Here is a 17,881-nt window from a genome sequence, read left to right on the forward strand (position 1 = left end):
CAATAATATCGAGTCTTCTGTGGCGAAGTGGTTTTTGCATAGAAAACAAAGCGGTCAGTTGAAGAGGAATAATATCAGTACTTTGTTTAAAACTGTGTGTAAAAAGCTGTCTCTTTATCATTAACAATAAGTTGTAAAACGTGAATGGGGAGTGACAGTCTTCAAGTTTGTGAGAAGATCGCGCCCTGGTGGAATAAAGGCACGAAGAGCTTACAGCACCTAGAATTACCAGGAAGTATTTAGAGTAAAACGGTTTCTAAAAGCTGCCTTTATGAATGAGAGAAAAAAATATATATATATAAAATAGTAAAATGGAAGGGGAGTGATAGATTTAAATTAATCGTGAAGTGGAGCGCCCCCTGTATAAAGTAAAAGTGAGAAAAGCTTACAGCACCTGGTATTCCCAGGATGTGTCCCATCCAAGTACTAACCAGACCCTACCCTGCTTGGCTTCTGAGATCGGATGAGATCGGGTGTGTTCAGGGTGGTATGGCCATAAGCGAGAGACGCGACCAAAAACAGCCCTTTTGCATTACACGCGTCTATACATGCCAGTTGGTCCCATTGGATCCTACTCCTGTTTTTTTTTTTTTTTTTTATCTGACTCACACTGTAGCACCACCATCCAATCGGCAGCGCCGGACCCACACCAAACATTCACCAAACTACTCAGCCGGCAGCCTACCACAATTATTCCATTCTTTCCGCATCCGCACACTTCCTTCTTTTTAACTCCTTTTCACTACCGCACAGGTTAATCGCCGCACGTCCCCCGCCGGCAAACATTACTCCTTTGCCTACTGCATGCAGGCTTCTCTTAACGACCCTCTGTTATCAACTCCGCTAACAGCCACAAAATCTCCGCCGCACGAAGCCCACTGGTAGCTGCTGAATCACATGCTTCCCCAAAACGTCACGCTGTCAGAACACTGGGAGCTACACACACCAACAAGTCCATAATGCAGGCTGCAGCCAGAACAATTTTCTACATTCAAACATCGACGGCCTCTTCTCTCTAAAAATTCACCAGACCGCTTCTACCACCAGCAAAGAAGTTTCCATCCCTAATTCCTCTGTGATTCCCACTAACCTAAACATTAAGCTGGCATTGAAGGGTGTGAATTACCCCGGCCAATCTGTTCTTTTAAATACAGCTTTTAGCAAGTTTTGAAAGGTGAAGAGCAGAACTTGCTATGCCAATAATATCGAGTCTTCTGTGGCGAAGTGGTTTTTGCATAGAAAACAAAGCGGTCAGTTGAAGAGGAATAATATCAGTACTTTGTTTAAAACTGTGTGTAAAAACCTGTCTCTTTATCATTAACAATAAGTTGTAAAACGTGAATGGGGAGTGACAGTCTTCAAGTTTGTGAGAAGATCGCGCCCTGGTGGAATAAAGGCACGAACAGCTTACAGCACCTAGAATTACCAGGAAGTATTTAGAGTGACTGTGATGGGCTGGCCCCCCATCCTGGGTTGTTCCCTGCCTCGTGCCCATTGATTCCGGGATAGGCTCCGGACCCCCCGCGACCCAATAGGATAAGCGGTTTGGAAAATGGATGGATGGATGGATATTTAGAGTAAAACGGTTTCTAAAAGCTGCCTTTATGAATGAGAGAAAAATATATATATATATATAAAATAGTAAAATGGAAGGGGAGTGATAGATTTAAATTAATCGTGAAGTGGAGCGCCCCCTGTATAAAGTAAAAGTGAGAAAAGCTTACAGCACCTGGTATTCCCAGGATGTGTCCCATCAAAGTACTAACCAGACCCTACCCTGCTTGGCTTCTGAGATCGGATGAGATCGGGTGTGTTCAGGGTGGTATGGCCATAAGCGAGAGACGCGACCAAAAACAGCCCTTTTGCATTACACGCGTCTATACATGCCAGTTAGTCCCATTGGATCCTACTCCTGGTTTTTTTTTTTTTTTATCTGACTCACACTGCAGCACCACCATCCAATCGGCAGAGCCGGACCCACACCAAACATTCACCAAACTACTCAGCCGGCAGCCTACCACAATTATTCCATTCTTTCCGCATCCGCACACTTCCTTCTTTTTAACTCCTTTTCACTACCGCACAGGTTAATCGCCGCACGTCCCCCGCCGGCAAACATTACTCCTTTGCCTACTGCATGCAGGCTTCTCTTAACGACCCTCTGTTATCAACTCCGCTAACAGCCACAAAATCTCCGCCGCACGAAGCCCACTGGTAGCTGCTGAATCACATGCTTCCCCAAAACGTCACGCTGTCAGAACACTGGGAGCTACACACACCAACAAGTCCATAATGCAGGCTGCAGCCAGAACAATTTTCTACATTCAAACATCGACGGCCTCTTCTCTCTAAAAATTCACCAGACAGCTTCTACCACCAGCAAAGAAGTTTCCATCCCTAATTCCTCTGTGATTCCCACTAACCTAAACATTAAGCTGGCATTGAAGGGTGTGAATTACCCCGGCCAATCTGTTCTTTTAAATACAGCTTTTAGCAAGTTTTGAAAGGAGAAGAGCAGAACTTGCTATGCCAATAATATCGAGTCTTCTGTGGCGAAGTGGTTTTTGCATAGAAAACAAAGCGGTCAGTTGAAGAGGAATAATATCAGTACTTTGTTTAAAACTGTGTGTAAAAAGCTGTCTCTTTATCATTAACAATAAGTTGTAAAACGTGAATGGGGAGTGACAGTCTTCAAGTTTGTGAGAAGATCGCGCCCTGGTGGAATAAAGGCACGAACAGCTTACAGCACCTAGAATTACCAGGAAGTATTTAGAGTAAAACGGTTTCTAAAAGCTGCCTTTATGAATGAGAGAAAAATATATATATATATAAAATAGTAAAATGGAAGGGGAGTGATAGATTTAAATTAATCGTGAAGTGGAGCGCCCCCTGTATAAAGTAAAAGTGAGAAAAGCTTACAACACCTGGTATTCCCAGGTGGTCTCCCATCCAAGTACTAACCAGAACCTACCCTGCTTAGCTTCCGAGATCAGACGAGATCGGGCGTGTTCAGGGTGGTATGGCCGTAAGCAAGAGATCCTACCAAAAACAGCCCTTTTGCATTACACGCGTCTATACATGCCAGTTAGTCCCATTGGATCCTACTCCTGTTTTTTTTTTTTTTTATCTGACTCACACTGCAGCACCACCATCCAATCGGCAGCGCCGGACCCACACCAAACATTCACCAAACTACTCAGCCGGCAGCCTACCACAATTATTCCATTCTTTCCGCATCCGCACACTTCCTTCTTTTTAACTCCTTTTCACTACCGCACAGGTAAATCGCCGCACGTCCCCCGCCGGCAAACATTACTCCTTTGCCTACTGCATGCAGGCTTCTCTTAACGACCCTCTGTTATCAACTCCGCTAACAGCCACAAAATCTCCGCCGCACGAAGCCCACTGGTAGCTGCTGAATCACATGCTTCCCCAAAACGTCGCGCTGTCAGAACACTGGGAGCTACACACACCAACAAGTCCATACTGCAGGCTGCAGCCAGAACAATTTTCTACATTCAAACATCGACGGCCTCTTCTCTCTAAAAATTCAGCAGACCGCTTCTACCACCAGCAAATAAGTTTCCATCCCTAATTCCTCTGTGATTCCCACTAACCTAAACATTAAGCTGGCATTGAAGGGTGTGAATTACCCCGGCCAATCTGTTCTTTTAAATACAGCTTTTAGCAAGTTTTGAAAGGAGAAGAGCAGAACTTGCTATGCCAATAATATCGAGTCTTCTGTGGCGAAGTGGTTTTTGCATAGAAAACAAAGCGGTCAGTTGAAGAGGAATAATATCAGTACTTTGTTTAAAACTGTGTGTAAAAAGCTGTCTCTTTATCATTAACAATAAGTTGTAAAACGTGAATGGGGAGTGACAGTCTTCAAGTTTGTGAGAAGATCGCGCCCTGGTGGAATAAAGGCACAAACAGCTTACAGCACCTAGAATTACCAGGAAGTATTTAGAGTAAAACGGTGTGTAAAAGCTGCCTTTATGAATGAGAGAAAAAAAAATATATATATATAAAATAGTAAAATGGAAGGGGAGTGCTAGATTTAAATTAATCGTGAAGTGGAGCGCCCCCTGTATAAAGTAAAAGTGAGAAAAGCTTACAGCACCTGGTATTCCCAGGAGGTCTCCCATTCAAGTACTAACCAGACCCTACCCTGCTTAGCTTCCAAGATCAGGCGTGTTCAGGGTGGTATGGCCATAAGCGAGAGACGCTACTAAAAACAGCCCTTTTGCATTAAACGCCTCTATACATGCCAGTTAGTCACATTGGATCCTACTCCTGTTTTTTTTGTTTTTTATCTGACTCACACTGCAGCACCACCATCCAATCGGCAGTGCCGGACCCACACCAAACATTCACCAAACTACTCAGCCGGCAGCCTACCACAATTATTCCATTCTTTCCGCATCCGCACACTTCCTTCTCTTTAACTCCTTTTCACTACCGCACAGGTTAATCGCCGCACGTCCCCCGCCGGCAAACATTACTCCTTTGCCTACCGCATGCAGGCTTCTCTTAACGACTCTCTGTTATCAACTCCGCTAACAGCCACAAAATCTCCGCCGCACGAAGCCCACTGGTAGCTGCTGAATAACATGCTTCCCCAAAACGTCGCGCTGTCAGAACACTGGGAGCAACACACACGAACAAGTCCATACTGCAGGCTGCAGCCAGAACAATTTTCTACATTCAAACATCGACGGCCTCTTCTCTCTAAAAATTCACCAGACCGCTTCTACCACCAGCAAAGAAGTTTCCATCCCTAATTCCTCTGTGATTCCCACTAACCTAAACATTAAGCTGGCATTGAAGGGTGTGAATTACCCCGGCCAATCTGTTCTTTTAAATACAGCTTTTAGCAAGTTTTGAAAGGAGAAGAGCAGAACTTGCTATGCCAATAATATCGAGTCTTCTGTGGCGAAGTGGTTTTTGCATAGAAAACAAAGCGGTCAGTTGAAGAGGAATAATATCAGTACTTTGTTTAAAACTGTGTGTAAAAAGCTGTCTCTTTATCATTAACAATAAGTTGTAAAACGTGAATGGGGAGTGACAGTCTTCAAGGTTGTGAGAAGATCGCGCCCTTGTGGAATAAAGGCACGAACAGCTTACAGCACCTAGAATTACCAGGAAGTATTTAGAGTAAAACGGTTTCTGAAAGCTGGCTTTATGAAAGAGAGAAAAAAAATATATATATATATAAAATAGTAAAATGGAAGGGGAGTGCTAGATTTAAATTAATCGTGAAGTGGAGCGCCCCCTGTATAAAGTAAAACTGAGAAATGCTTACAGCATCTGGTATTCCCAGGTGGTCTCCCATCCAAGTACTAACCACACCCTACCCTGCTTAGCTTCCGAGATCAGATGAGATCAGGCGTGTTCAGGGTGGTATGGCCTCAAGCGAGAGACGCTACCAAAAACAGTCCTTTTGCATTACACGCCTCTATACATGCCAGTTAGTCCCATTGGATCCTACTCCTGGTTTTTTTTTTTTTTTATCTGACTCACACTGCAGCACCACCATCCAATCGGCAGCGCCGGACCCACACCAAACATTCACCAAACTACTCAGCCGGCAGCCTACCACAATTATCCCATTCTTTCCGCATCCGCACACTTCCTTCTTTTTAACTCCTTTTCACTACCGCACAGGTTAATCGCCGCACGTCCCCCGCCGGCAAACATTACTCCTTTGCCTACTGCATGCAGGCTTCTCTTAACGACCCTCTGTTATCAACTCCGCTAACAGCCACAAAATCTCCGCCGCACGAAGCCCACTGGTAGCTGCTGAATCACATGCTTCCCCAAAACGTCGCGCTGTCAGAACACTGGGAGCTACACACACCAACAAGTCCATACTGCAGGCTGCAGCCAGAACAATTTTCTACATTCAAACATCAACGGCCTCTTCTCTCTAAAAATTCACCAGACCGCTTCTACCACCAGCAAAGAAGTTTCCATCCCTAATTCCTCTGTGATTCCCACTAACCTAAACATTAAGCTGGCATTGAAGGGTGTGAATTACCCCGGCCAATCTGTTCTTTTAAATACAGCTTTTAGCAAGTTTTGAAAGGAGAAGAGCAGAACTTGCTATGCCAATAATATCGAGTCTTCTGTGGCGAAGTGGTTTTTGCATAGAAAACAAAGCGGTCAGTTGAAGAGGAATAATATCAGTACTTTGTTTAAAACTGTGTGTAAAAAGATGTCTCTTTATCATTAACAATAAGTTGTAAAACGTGAATGGGGAGTGACAGTCTTCAAGTTTGTGAGAAGATCGCGCCCTGGTGGAATAAAGGCACGAACAGCTTACAGCACCTAGAATTACCAGGAAGTATTTAGAGTAAAACGGTTTCTAAAAGCTGCCTTTATGAATGAGAGAAAAAAAAAAAAAATATATATATATATATATATATATATATAAAATAGTAAAATGGAAGGGGAGTGATAGATTTAAATTAATCGTGAAGTGGAGCGCCCCCTGTATAAAGTAAAAGTGAGAAAAGCTTACAGCACCTGGTATTCCCAGTAAGTCTCCCATCCAAGTACTAACCAGACCCTACCCTGCTTATCTTCCAAGATCAGACGAGATCGGGCGTGTTCAGGGTGGTATGGCCGTAAACGAGAGATGCTACCAAAAACAGCCCTTTTGCATTACACGCCTCTATACATGCCAGTTGGTCCCATTGGATCCTACTAATGTTTTTTTTTTTTTTTTATCTGACTCACACTGCAGCCCCACCATCCAATCGGCAGCGCCGGACCCACACCAAACATTCACCAAATTACTCAGCCGGCAGCCTACCACAATTATTCCATTCTTTCCGCATCTGCACACTTCCTTCTTTTTAACTCCTTTTCACTACCGCACAGGTTAATCGCCGCACGTCCCCCGCCGGCAAACATTACTCCTTTGCCTACTGCATGCAGGCTTCTCTTAACGACCCTCTGTTATCAACTCCGCTAACAGCCACAAAATCTCCGCCGCACGAAGCCCACTGGTAGCTGCTGAATCACATGCTTCCCCAAAACGTCACGCTGTCAGAACACTGGGAGCTACACACACCAACAAGTCCATACTGCAGGCTGCAGCCAGAACAATTTTCTACATTCAAACATCGACGGCCTCTTCTCTCTAAAAATTCACCAGACCGCTTCTACCACCAGCAAAGAAGTTTCCATCCCTAATTCCTCTGTGATTCCCACTAACCTAAACATTAATCTGGCATTGAAGGGTGTGAATTACCCCGGCCAACCTGCTCTTTTAAATACAGCTTTTAGCGAGTTTTGAAAGGAGGAGAAGAGCAGACCTTGCTATGCCAATAATATCGAGTCTTCTGTGGTGAAGTGGTTTTTGCATAGAAAACAAAGTGGTGAGTTGAAGAGGAATTATATCAGTACTTTGTTTAAAACTGTGTGTAAAAAGCTGTCTCTTTATTTTTAACAATAAGTTGTAAAACGTGAATGGGGAGTGACAGTCTTCAAGTTTGTGAGAAGATCGCGCCCTGGTGGAATAAAGGCACGAACAGCTTACAGCACCTAGAATTACCAGGCAGTATTTAGAGTAAAACGGTTTCTAAAAGCTGCCTTTATGAAAGAGAGAATATATATATATATATATATATAAAATAGTAAAATGGAAGGGGAGTGATAGATTTAAATTAATCGTGAAGTGGATCGCCCCCTGTATAAAGTAAAAGTGAGAAAAGCTTACAGCACCTGGTATTCCCAGGTGGTCTCCCTTCCAAGTACTAACCAGACCATACTCTGCTTAGCTTTCAAGATCAGGCATGTTCAGGGTGGTATGGCCGTAAGCGAGAGACGCTACCCAAAACAGCCCTTTTGCATTACACGCGTCTATACATGCCAGTTAGTCCCATTGGATCCTACTCCTGGTTTTTTTTTTTTTTTATCTGACTCACACTGCAGCACCACCATCCAATCGGCAGCGCCGGACCCACACCAAACATTCACCAAACTACTCAGCCGGCAGCCTACCACAATTATCCCATTCTTTCCGCATCCGCACACTTCCTTCTTTTTAACTCCTTTTCACTACCGCACAGGTTAATCGCCGCACGTCCCCCGCCGGCAAACATTACTCCTTTGCCTACTGCATGCAGGCTTCTCTTAACGACCCTCTGTTATCAACTCCGCTAACAGCCACAAAATCTCCGCCGCACGAAGCCCACTGGTAGCTGCTGAATCACATGCTTCCCCAAAACGTCGCGCTGTCAGAACACTGGGAGCTACACACACCAACAAGTCCATACTGCAGGCTGCAGCCAGAACAATTTTCTACATTCAAACATCGACGGCCTCTTCTCTCTAAAAATTCACCAGACCGCTTCTACCACCAGCAAAGAAGTTTCCATCCCTAATTCCTCTGTGATTCCCACTAACCTAAACATTAAGCTGGCATTGAAGGGTGTGAATTACCCCGGCCAATCTGTTCTTTTAAATACAGCTTTTAGCAAGTTTTGAAAGGAGAAGAGCAGAACTTGCTATGCCAACAATATCGAGTCTTCTGTGGCGAAGTGGTTTTTGCATAGAAAACAAAGCGGTCAGTTGAAGAGGAATAATATCAGTACTTTGTTTAAAACTGTGTGTAAAAAGATGTCTCTTTATCATTAACAATAAGTTGTAAAACGTGAATGGGGAGTGACAGTCTTCAAGTTTGTGAGAAGATCGCGCCCTGGTGGAATAAAGGCACGAACAGCTTACAGCACCTAGAATTACCAGGAAGTATTTAGAGTAAAACGGTTTCTAAAAGCTGCCTTTATGAATAAGAGAAAAAAAAAATATATATAAAATAGTAAAATGGAAGGGGAGTGCTAGATTTAAATTAATCGTGAAGTGGAGCGCCCCCTGTATAAAGTAAAAGTGAGAAAAGCTTACAGCACCTGGTATTCCCAGGTGGTCTCCCATCCAAGTACTAACCAGACCCTACCCTGCTTAGCTTCCGAGACCAGAGGAGATCAGGTGTGTTCAGGGTGGTATGGCCGTAAGCGAGAGATGCTACCAAAAACATCCCTTTTGCATTACACGCCTCTATACATGCCAGTTGGTCCCATTGGATCCTACTAATGTTCTTTTTTTTTTTTTTTATCTGACTCACACTGCAGCCCCACCATCCAATCGGCAGCGCCGGACCCACACCAAACATTCACCAAACTACTCAGCCGGCAGCCTACCACAATTATTCCATTCTTTCCGCATCCGCACACTTCCTTCTTTTTAACTCCTTTTCACTACCGCACAGGTTAATCGCCGCACGTCCCCCGCCAGCAAACATTACTCCTTTGCCTACTGCATGTAGGCTTCTCTTAACGACCCTCTGTTATCAACTCCGCTAACAGCCACAAAATCTCCGCTGCACAAAGCCCACTGGTAGCTGCTGAATCACATGCTTCCCCAAAACGTCGCGCTGTCAGAACACTGGGAGCTACACACACCAACAAGTCCATACTGCAGGCTGCAGCCAGAACTATTTTCTACATTCAAACATCGACGGCCTCTTCTCTCTAAAAATTCACCAGACCGCTTCTACCACCAGCAAAGAAGTTTCCATCCCTAATTCCTCTGTGATTCCCACTAACCTAAACATTAAGCTGGCATTGAAGGGTGTGAATTACCCCGGCCAATCTGTTCTTTTAAATACAGCTTTTAGCAAGTTTTGAAAGGAGAAGAGCAGAACTTGCTATGCCAATAATATCGAGTCTTCTGTGGCGAAGTGGTTTTTGCATAGAAAACAAAGCGGTCAGTTGAAGAGGAATAATATCAGTACTTTGTTTAAAACTGTGTGTAAAAAGATGTCTCTTTATCATTAACAATAAGTTGTAAAACGTGAATGGGGAGTGACAGTCTTCAAGTTTGTGAGAAGATCGCGCCCTGGTGGAATAAAGGCACGAACAGCTTACAGCACCTAGAATTACCAGGAAGTATTTAGAGTAAAACGGTTTCTAAAAGCTGCCTTTATGAATGAGAGAAAAAAAAAAAAAATATATATATATATATATATATATATATATAAAATAGTAAAATGGAAGGGGAGTGATAGATTTAAATTAATCGTGAAGTGGAGCGCCCCCTGTATAAAGTAAAAGTGAGAAAAGCTTACAGCACCTGGTATTCCCAGTAAGTCTCCCATCCAAGTACTAACCAGACCCTACCCTGCTTATCTTCCAAGATCAGACGAGATCGGGCGTGTTCAGGGTGGTATGGCCGTAAACGAGAGATGCTACCAAAAACAGCCCTTTTGCATTACACGCCTCTATACATGCCAGTTGGTCCCATTGGATCCTACTAATGTTTTTTTTTTTTTTTTTATCTGACTCACACTGCAGCCCCACCATCCAATCGGCAGCGCCGGACCCACACCAAACATTCACCAAATTACTCAGCCGGCAGCCTACCACAATTATTCCATTCTTTCCGCATCTGCACACTTCCTTCTTTTTAACTCCTTTTCACTACCGCACAGGTTAATCGCCGCACGTCCCCCGCCGGCAAACATTACTCCTTTGCCTACTGCATGCAGGCTTCTCTTAACGACCCTCTGTTATCAACTCCGCTAACAGCCACAAAATCTCCGCCGCACGAAGCCCACTGGTAGCTGCTGAATCACATGCTTCCCCAAAACGTCACGCTGTCAGAACACTGGGAGCTACACACACCAACAAGTCCATACTGCAGGCTGCAGCCAGAACAATTTTCTACATTCAAACATCGACGGCCTCTTCTCTCTAAAAATTCACCAGACCGCTTCTACCACCAGCAAAGAAGTTTCCATCCCTAATTCCTCTGTGATTCCCACTAACCTAAACATTAATCTGGCATTGAAGGGTGTGAATTACCCCGGCCAACCTGCTCTTTTAAATACAGCTTTTAGCGAGTTTTGAAAGGAGGAGAAGAGCAGACCTTGCTATGCCAATAATATCGAGTCTTCTGTGGTGAAGTGGTTTTTGCATAGAAAACAAAGTGGTGAGTTGAAGAGGAATTATATCAGTACTTTGTTTAAAACTGTGTGTAAAAAGCTGTCTCTTTATTTTTAACAATAAGTTGTAAAACGTGAATGGGGAGTGACAGTCTTCAAGTTTGTGAGAAGATCGCGCCCTGGTGGAATAAAGGCACGAACAGCTTACAGCACCTAGAATTACCAGGCAGTATTTAGAGTAAAACGGTTTCTAAAAGCTGCCTTTATGAAAGAGAGAATATATATATATATATATATATAAAATAGTAAAATGGAAGGGGAGTGATAGATTTAAATTAATCGTGAAGTGGATCGCCCCCTGTATAAAGTAAAAGTGAGAAAAGCTTACAGCACCTGGTATTCCCAGGTGGTCTCCCTTCCAAGTACTAACCAGACCATACTCTGCTTAGCTTTCAAGATCAGGCATGTTCAGGGTGGTATGGCCGTAAGCGAGAGACGCTACCCAAAACAGCCCTTTTGCATTACACGCGTCTATACATGCCAGTTAGTCCCATTGGATCCTACTCCTGGTTTTTTTTTTTTTTTATCTGACTCACACTGCAGCACCACCATCCAATCGGCAGCGCCGGACCCACACCAAACATTCACCAAACTACTCAGCCGGCAGCCTACCACAATTATCCCATTCTTTCCGCATCCGCACACTTCCTTCTTTTTAACTCCTTTTCACTACCGCACAGGTTAATCGCCGCACGTCCCCCGCCGGCAAACATTACTCCTTTGCCTACTGCATGCAGGCTTCTCTTAACGACCCTCTGTTATCAACTCCGCTAACAGCCACAAAATCTCCGCCGCACGAAGCCCACTGGTAGCTGCTGAATCACATGCTTCCCCAAAACGTCGCGCTGTCAGAACACTGGGAGCTACACACACCAACAAGTCCATACTGCAGGCTGCAGCCAGAACAATTTTCTACATTCAAACATCGACGGCCTCTTCTCTCTAAAAATTCACCAGACCGCTTCTACCACCAGCAAAGAAGTTTCCATCCCTAATTCCTCTGTGATTCCCACTAACCTAAACATTAAGCTGGCATTGAAGGGTGTGAATTACCCCGGCCAATCTGTTCTTTTAAATACAGCTTTTAGCAAGTTTTGAAAGGAGAAGAGCAGAACTTGCTATGCCAACAATATCGAGTCTTCTGTGGCGAAGTGGTTTTTGCATAGAAAACAAAGCGGTCAGTTGAAGAGGAATAATATCAGTACTTTGTTTAAAACTGTGTGTAAAAAGATGTCTCTTTATCATTAACAATAAGTTGTAAAACGTGAATGGGGAGTGACAGTCTTCAAGTTTGTGAGAAGATCGCGCCCTGGTGGAATAAAGGCACGAACAGCTTACAGCACCTAGAATTACCAGGAAGTATTTAGAGTAAAACGGTTTCTAAAAGCTGCCTTTATGAATGAGAGAAAAAAAAAATATATATAAAATAGTAAAATGGAAGGGGAGTGCTAGATTTAAATTAATCGTGAAGTGGAGCGCCCCCTGTATAAAGTAAAAGTGAGAAAAGCTTACAGCACCTGGTATTCCCAGGTGGTCTCCCATCCAAGTACTAACCAGACCCTACCCTGCTTAGCTTCCGAGACCAGAGGAGATCAGGTGTGTTCAGGGTGGTATGGCCGTAAGCGAGAGATGCTACCAAAAACATCCCTTTTGCATTACACGCCTCTATACATGCCAGTTGGTCCCATTGGATCCTACTAATGTTCTTTTTTTTTTTTTTTATCTGACTCACACTGCAGCCCCACCATCCAATCGGCAGCGCCGGACCCACACCAAACATTCACCAAACTACTCAGCCGGCAGCCTACCACAATTATTCCATTCTTTCCGCATCCGCACACTTCCTTCTTTTTAACTCCTTTTCACTACCGCACAGGTTAATCGCCGCACGTCCCCCGCCGGCAAACATTACTCCTTTGCCTACTGCATGCAGGCTTCTCTTAACGACCCTCTGTTATCAACTCCGCTAACAGCCACAAAATCTCCGCCGCACGAAGCCCACTGGTAGCTGCTGAATCACATGCTTCCCCAAAACGTCGCGCTGTCAGAACACTGGGAGCTACACACACCAACAAGTCCATACTGCAGGCTGCAGCCAGAACAATTTTCTACATTCAAACATCGACGGCCTCTTCTCTCTAAAAATTCACCAGACCGCTTCTACCACCAGCAAAGAAGTTTCCATCCCTAATTCCTCTGTGATTCCCACTAACCTAAACATTAAGCTGGCATTGAAGGGTGTGAATTACCCCGGCCAATCTGTTCTTTTAAATACAGCTTTTAGCAAGTTTTGAAAGGAGAAGAGCAGAACTTGCTATGCCAATAATATCGAGTCTTCTGTGGCGAAGTGGTTTTTGCATAGAAAACAAAGCGGTCAGTTGAAGAGGAATAATATCAGTACTTTGTTTAAAACTGTGTGTAAAAAGATGTCTCTTTATCATTAACAATAAGTTGTAAAACGTGAATGGGGAGTGACAGTCTTCAAGTTTGTGAGAAGATCGCGCCCTGGTGGAATAAAGGCACGAACAGCTTACAGCACCTAGAATTACCAGGAAGTATTTAGAGTAAAACGGTTTCTAAAAGCTGCCTTTATGAATGAGAGAAAAAAAAAAAATATATATATATATATATATATATATAAAATAGTAAAATGGAAGGGGAGTGATAGATTTAAATTAATCGTGAAGTGGAGCGCCCCCTGTATAAAGTAAAAGTGAGAAAAGCTTACAGCACCTGGTATTCCCAGGAGGTCTCCCATCCAAGTACTAACCAGACCCTACCCTGCTTATCTTCCAAGATCAGACGAGATCGGGCGTGTTCAGGGTGGTATGGCCGTAAGCGAGAGATGCTTCCAAAAACAGCCCTTTTGCATTACACGCCTCTATACATGCCAGTTGGTCCCATTGGATCCTACTAATGTTTTTTTTTTTTTTTTTATCTGACTCACACTGCAGCCCCACCATCCAATCGGCAGCACCGGACCCACACCAAACATTCACCAAACTACTCAGCCGGCAGCCTACCACAATTATTCCATTCTTTCCGCATCTGCACACTTCCTTCTTTTTAACTCCTTTTCACTACCGCACAGGTTAATCGCCGCACGTCCCCCGCCGGCAAACATTACTCCTTTGCCTACTGCATGCAGGCTTCTCTTAACGACCCTCTGTTATCAACTCCGCTAACAGCCACAAAATCTCCGCCGCACGAAGCCCACTGGTAGCTGCTGAATCACATGCTTCCCCAAAACGTCATGCTGTCAGAACACTGGGAGCTACACACACCAACAAGTCCATACTGCAGGCTGCAGCCAGAACAATTTTCTACATTCAAACATCGACGGCCTCTTCTCTCTAAAAATTCACCAGACCGCTTCTACCACCAGCAAAGAAGTTTCCATCCCTAATTCCTCTGTGATTCCCACTAACCTAAACATTAATCTGGCATTGAAGGGTGTGAATTACCCCGGCCAACCTGCTCTTTTAAATACAGCTTTTAGCGAGTTTTGAAAGGAGGAGAAGAGCAGACCTTGCTATGCCAATAATATCGAGTCTTCTGTGGCGAAGTGGTTTTTGCATAGAAAACACAGCTTACAGCACCTAGAATTACCAGGAAGTATTTAGAGTAAAACGGTTTCTAAAAGCTGCCTTTATGAATGAGAGAAAAAAAAAAATATATATATAAAATAGTAACATGGAAGGGGAGTGATAGATTTAAATTAATCGTGAAGTGGAGCGCCCCCTGTATAAAGTAAAAGTGAGAAAAGCTTACAGCACCTGGTATTCCCAGGTGGTCTCCCATCCAAGTACTAACCAGACCCTACCCTGCTTAGCTTCCGAGACCAGACGAGATCAGGCGTGTTCAGGGTGGTATGGCCGTAAGCGAGAGATGCTACCAAAAACATCCCTTTTGCATTACACGCCTCTATACATGCCAGTTGGTCCCATTGGATCCTACTAATGTTCTTTTTTTTTTTTTTATCTGACTCACACTGCAGCCCCACCATCCAATCGGCAGCGCCAGACCCACACCAAACATTCACCAAACTACTCAGCCGGCAGCCTACCACAATTATTCCATTCTTTCCGCATCCGCACACTTCCTTCTTTTTAACTCCTTTTCACTACCGCACAGGTTAATCGCCGCACGTCCCCCGCCGGCAAACATTACTCCTTTGCCTACTGCATGCAGGCTTCTCTTAACGACCCTCTGTTATCAACTCCGCTAACAGCCACAAAATCTCCGCCGCACGAAGCCCACTGGTAGCTGCTGAATCACATGCTTCCCCAAAACGTCACGCTGTCAGAACACTGGGAGCTACACACACCAACAAGTCCATACTGCAGGCTGCAGCCAGAACAATTTTCTACATTCAAACATCGACGGCCTCTTCTCTCTTAAAATTCACCAGACCGCTTCTACCACCAGCAAAGAAGTTTCCATCCCTAATTCCTCTGTGATTCCCACTAACCTAAACATTAAGCTGGCATTGAAGGGTGTGAATTACCCCGGCCAATCTGTTCTTTTAAATACAGCTTTTAGCAAGTTTTGAAAGGAGGAGAAGAGCAGAACTTGCTATGCCAATAATATCGAGTCTTCTGTGGCGAAGTGGTTTTTGCATAGAAAACAAAGCGGTCAGTTGAAGAGGAATAATATCAGTACTTTGTTTAAAACTGTGTGTAAAAAGCTGTCTCTTTATCATTAACAATAAGTTGTAAAACGTGAATGGGGAGTGACAGTCTTCAAGTTTGTGAGAAGATCGCGCCCTGGTGGAATAAAGGCACGAACAGCTTACAGCACCTAGAATTACCAGGAAGTATTTAGAGTAAAACAGTTTCTAAAAGCTGCCTTTATGAATGAGAGAAAAAAAAAAATATATATATATATATATATATAAAATAGTAAAATGGAAGGGGAGTGATAGATTTAAATTAATCGTGAAGTGGAGCGCCCCCTGTATAAAGTAAAAGTGAGAAAAGCTTACAGCACCTGGTATTCCCAGGAGGTCTCCCATCCAAGTAGTAACCAGACCCTACCCTGCTTAGTTTCCGAGATCAGACGAGATCGGGCGTGTTCAGGGTGGTATGGCCGTAAGCGAGAGATGCTACCAAAAACAGCCCTTTTGCATTACACGCCTCTATACATGCCAGTTGGTCCCATTGGATCCTACTAATGTTCTTTTTTTTTTTTTATCTGACTCACACTGCAGCCCCACCATCCAATCGGCAGCGCCGGACCCACACCAAACATTCACCAAACTACTCAGCCGGCAGCCTACCACAATTATTCCATTCTTTCCGCATCCGCACACTTCCTTCTTTTAACTCCTTTTCACTACCGCACAGGTTAATCGCCGCACGTCCCCCGCCGGCAAACATTACTCCTTTGCCTACTGCATGCAGGCTTCTCTTAACGACCCTCTGTTATCAACTCCGCTAACAGCCACAAAATCTCCGCCGCACGAAGCCCACTGGTAGCTGCTGAATCACATGCTTCCCCAAAACGTCACGCTGTCAGAACACTGGGAGCTACACACACCAACAAGTCCATACTGCAGGCTGCAGCCAGAACAATTTTCTACATTCAAACATCGACGGCCTCTTCTCTCTAAAAATTCAGCATACCGCTTCTACCACCAGCAAAGAAGTTTCCATCCCTAATTCCTCTGTGATTCCCACTAACCTAAACATTAAGCTGGCATTGAAGGGTGTGAATTACCCCGGCCAATCTGTTCTTTTAAATACAGCTTTTAGCAAGTTTTGAAAGGAGAAGAGCAGAACTTGCTATGCCAATAATATCGAGTCTTCTGTGGCGAAGTGGTTTTTGCATAGAAAACAAAGCGGTCAGTTGAAGAGGAATAATATCAGTACTTTGTTTAAAACTGTGTGTAAAAAGCTGTCTCTTTATCATTAACAATAAGTTGTAAAACGTGAATGGGGAGTGACAGTGTTGGGGAAAGCGCCCGGCGTTTCCACCCCAACTCCACATTTATGAGACACACACAGGTTACAGTTTTACTTGCAAGGGTACCCTTGCAATGCAAACTACAGCAGAATGTGTTACAAAGGGTGGTTCCCCTTGGCTCCTTTATTTATAGTCAGTGGGAGGCGCAAGAGTCATGCAGAATAGGGAGGTGAGAGAAAGTTCTGGTTTTGCTAAGGTGGGAATGCTATTATTAATATAATCTAAAGTATGAGGCTAGGGGAAAACAAAATAATATATATACATATTTACATTCATTGCTGATCATACAGGAGTGATAACAAAATGATTAATAACAGTTTCTTCAACCTAACAGTCCCTCCTGTTTATCATGACAGTATGATCAAAAACATCAGTATTGTACAAGTTGCAAAAGCATTTCCAGTACAACTGTCATTTAGATCACATCATCATCATCCTAACTGTGGAGTACAGAAAACCATCAGGAGTCGTTCCTCCTGTTTATCATAGAAAACCATCTAATTCCGTTACTTCAGGTCCAAGCCCTGCACGGGTGCTTTCGGCTCAGCCGTCATTATGAATTACATGTCTTCTTCATCGCTATCGCTGGAAACAGGCTCTGTCTCCATATTCTGAGTAAGGGAGAGAAACATTGTACTGTGTGTCCGAAAAGCAGCATTAAGAGCTTGATTAATAAACATTTTCAAACATGGTATAACAGTTATAAAACAACAGAAAAACAAAATAAAAAACAAAACAAAAGAAAATATAAGTGAAACAATACTTTGGTACCCTATACCTGCAAAAGATGCAGCACATTTGGCCTGGGACATATTCATGGGTTTTCCATATACAGTGGGTCCTTCACTATGAGTAGGCATCACAGAACAAACATAGCAATTCGTCACATTTTTTGCTGTTACAGTGTCATGT

At 43.8% G+C, this 17,881-nt stretch overlaps 2 protein-coding genes, 11 non-coding genes and 3 pseudogenes across 19 annotated transcripts in view; 1 reads left to right on the plus strand and 15 right to left on the minus strand.

The window, feature by feature from the left end:
- The window catches only part of LOC125715510 (protein NYNRIN-like), a 334,468-nt gene that overhangs the window by 309,782 nt on the left and 6,805 nt on the right, over positions 1-17,881 (minus strand). The window lies entirely within an intron of this gene.
- The window catches only part of LOC125715571 (uncharacterized), a 277,458-nt gene that overhangs the window by 126,745 nt on the left and 132,832 nt on the right, over positions 1-17,881 (plus strand). The window lies entirely within an intron of this gene.
- Positions 383-501, minus strand: LOC125729282 (5S ribosomal RNA). Its single transcript, XR_007389733.1, has one exon. It is a non-coding gene; the product is annotated as a 5S ribosomal RNA (ribosomal RNA).
- On the minus strand, positions 1,718-1,836 carry LOC125730789 (5S ribosomal RNA). Its single transcript, XR_007391079.1, has one exon. It is a non-coding gene; the product is annotated as a 5S ribosomal RNA (ribosomal RNA).
- Positions 2,913-3,031, minus strand: LOC125734571 (5S ribosomal RNA). Its single transcript, XR_007393878.1, has one exon. It is a non-coding gene; the product is annotated as a 5S ribosomal RNA (ribosomal RNA).
- On the minus strand, positions 4,109-4,217 carry LOC125731963 (5S ribosomal RNA; annotated as a pseudogene).
- On the minus strand, positions 5,296-5,414 carry LOC125737231 (5S ribosomal RNA). Its single transcript, XR_007396498.1, has one exon. It is a non-coding gene; the product is annotated as a 5S ribosomal RNA (ribosomal RNA).
- LOC125736610 (5S ribosomal RNA) lies at positions 6,514-6,632 on the minus strand. The gene has a single exon (XR_007395885.1). It is a non-coding gene; the product is annotated as a 5S ribosomal RNA (ribosomal RNA).
- LOC125732291 (5S ribosomal RNA) lies at positions 7,717-7,825 on the minus strand (annotated as a pseudogene).
- Positions 8,901-9,019, minus strand: LOC125734519 (5S ribosomal RNA). The gene has a single exon (XR_007393828.1). It is a non-coding gene; the product is annotated as a 5S ribosomal RNA (ribosomal RNA).
- On the minus strand, positions 10,123-10,241 carry LOC125736611 (5S ribosomal RNA). The gene has a single exon (XR_007395886.1). It is a non-coding gene; the product is annotated as a 5S ribosomal RNA (ribosomal RNA).
- Positions 11,327-11,435, minus strand: LOC125732292 (5S ribosomal RNA; annotated as a pseudogene).
- LOC125734521 (5S ribosomal RNA) lies at positions 12,511-12,629 on the minus strand. The gene has a single exon (XR_007393830.1). It is a non-coding gene; the product is annotated as a 5S ribosomal RNA (ribosomal RNA).
- On the minus strand, positions 13,727-13,845 carry LOC125733784 (5S ribosomal RNA). Its single transcript, XR_007393120.1, has one exon. It is a non-coding gene; the product is annotated as a 5S ribosomal RNA (ribosomal RNA).
- LOC125734231 (5S ribosomal RNA) lies at positions 14,770-14,888 on the minus strand. The gene has a single exon (XR_007393552.1). It is a non-coding gene; the product is annotated as a 5S ribosomal RNA (ribosomal RNA).
- LOC125735686 (5S ribosomal RNA) lies at positions 15,983-16,101 on the minus strand. Its single transcript, XR_007394978.1, has one exon. It is a non-coding gene; the product is annotated as a 5S ribosomal RNA (ribosomal RNA).

This window comes from Brienomyrus brachyistius, chromosome 2 (assembly GCF_023856365.1).
Source record: "Brienomyrus brachyistius isolate T26 chromosome 2, BBRACH_0.4, whole genome shotgun sequence".
NCBI lineage: Eukaryota > Metazoa > Chordata > Actinopteri > Osteoglossiformes > Mormyridae > Brienomyrus > Brienomyrus brachyistius.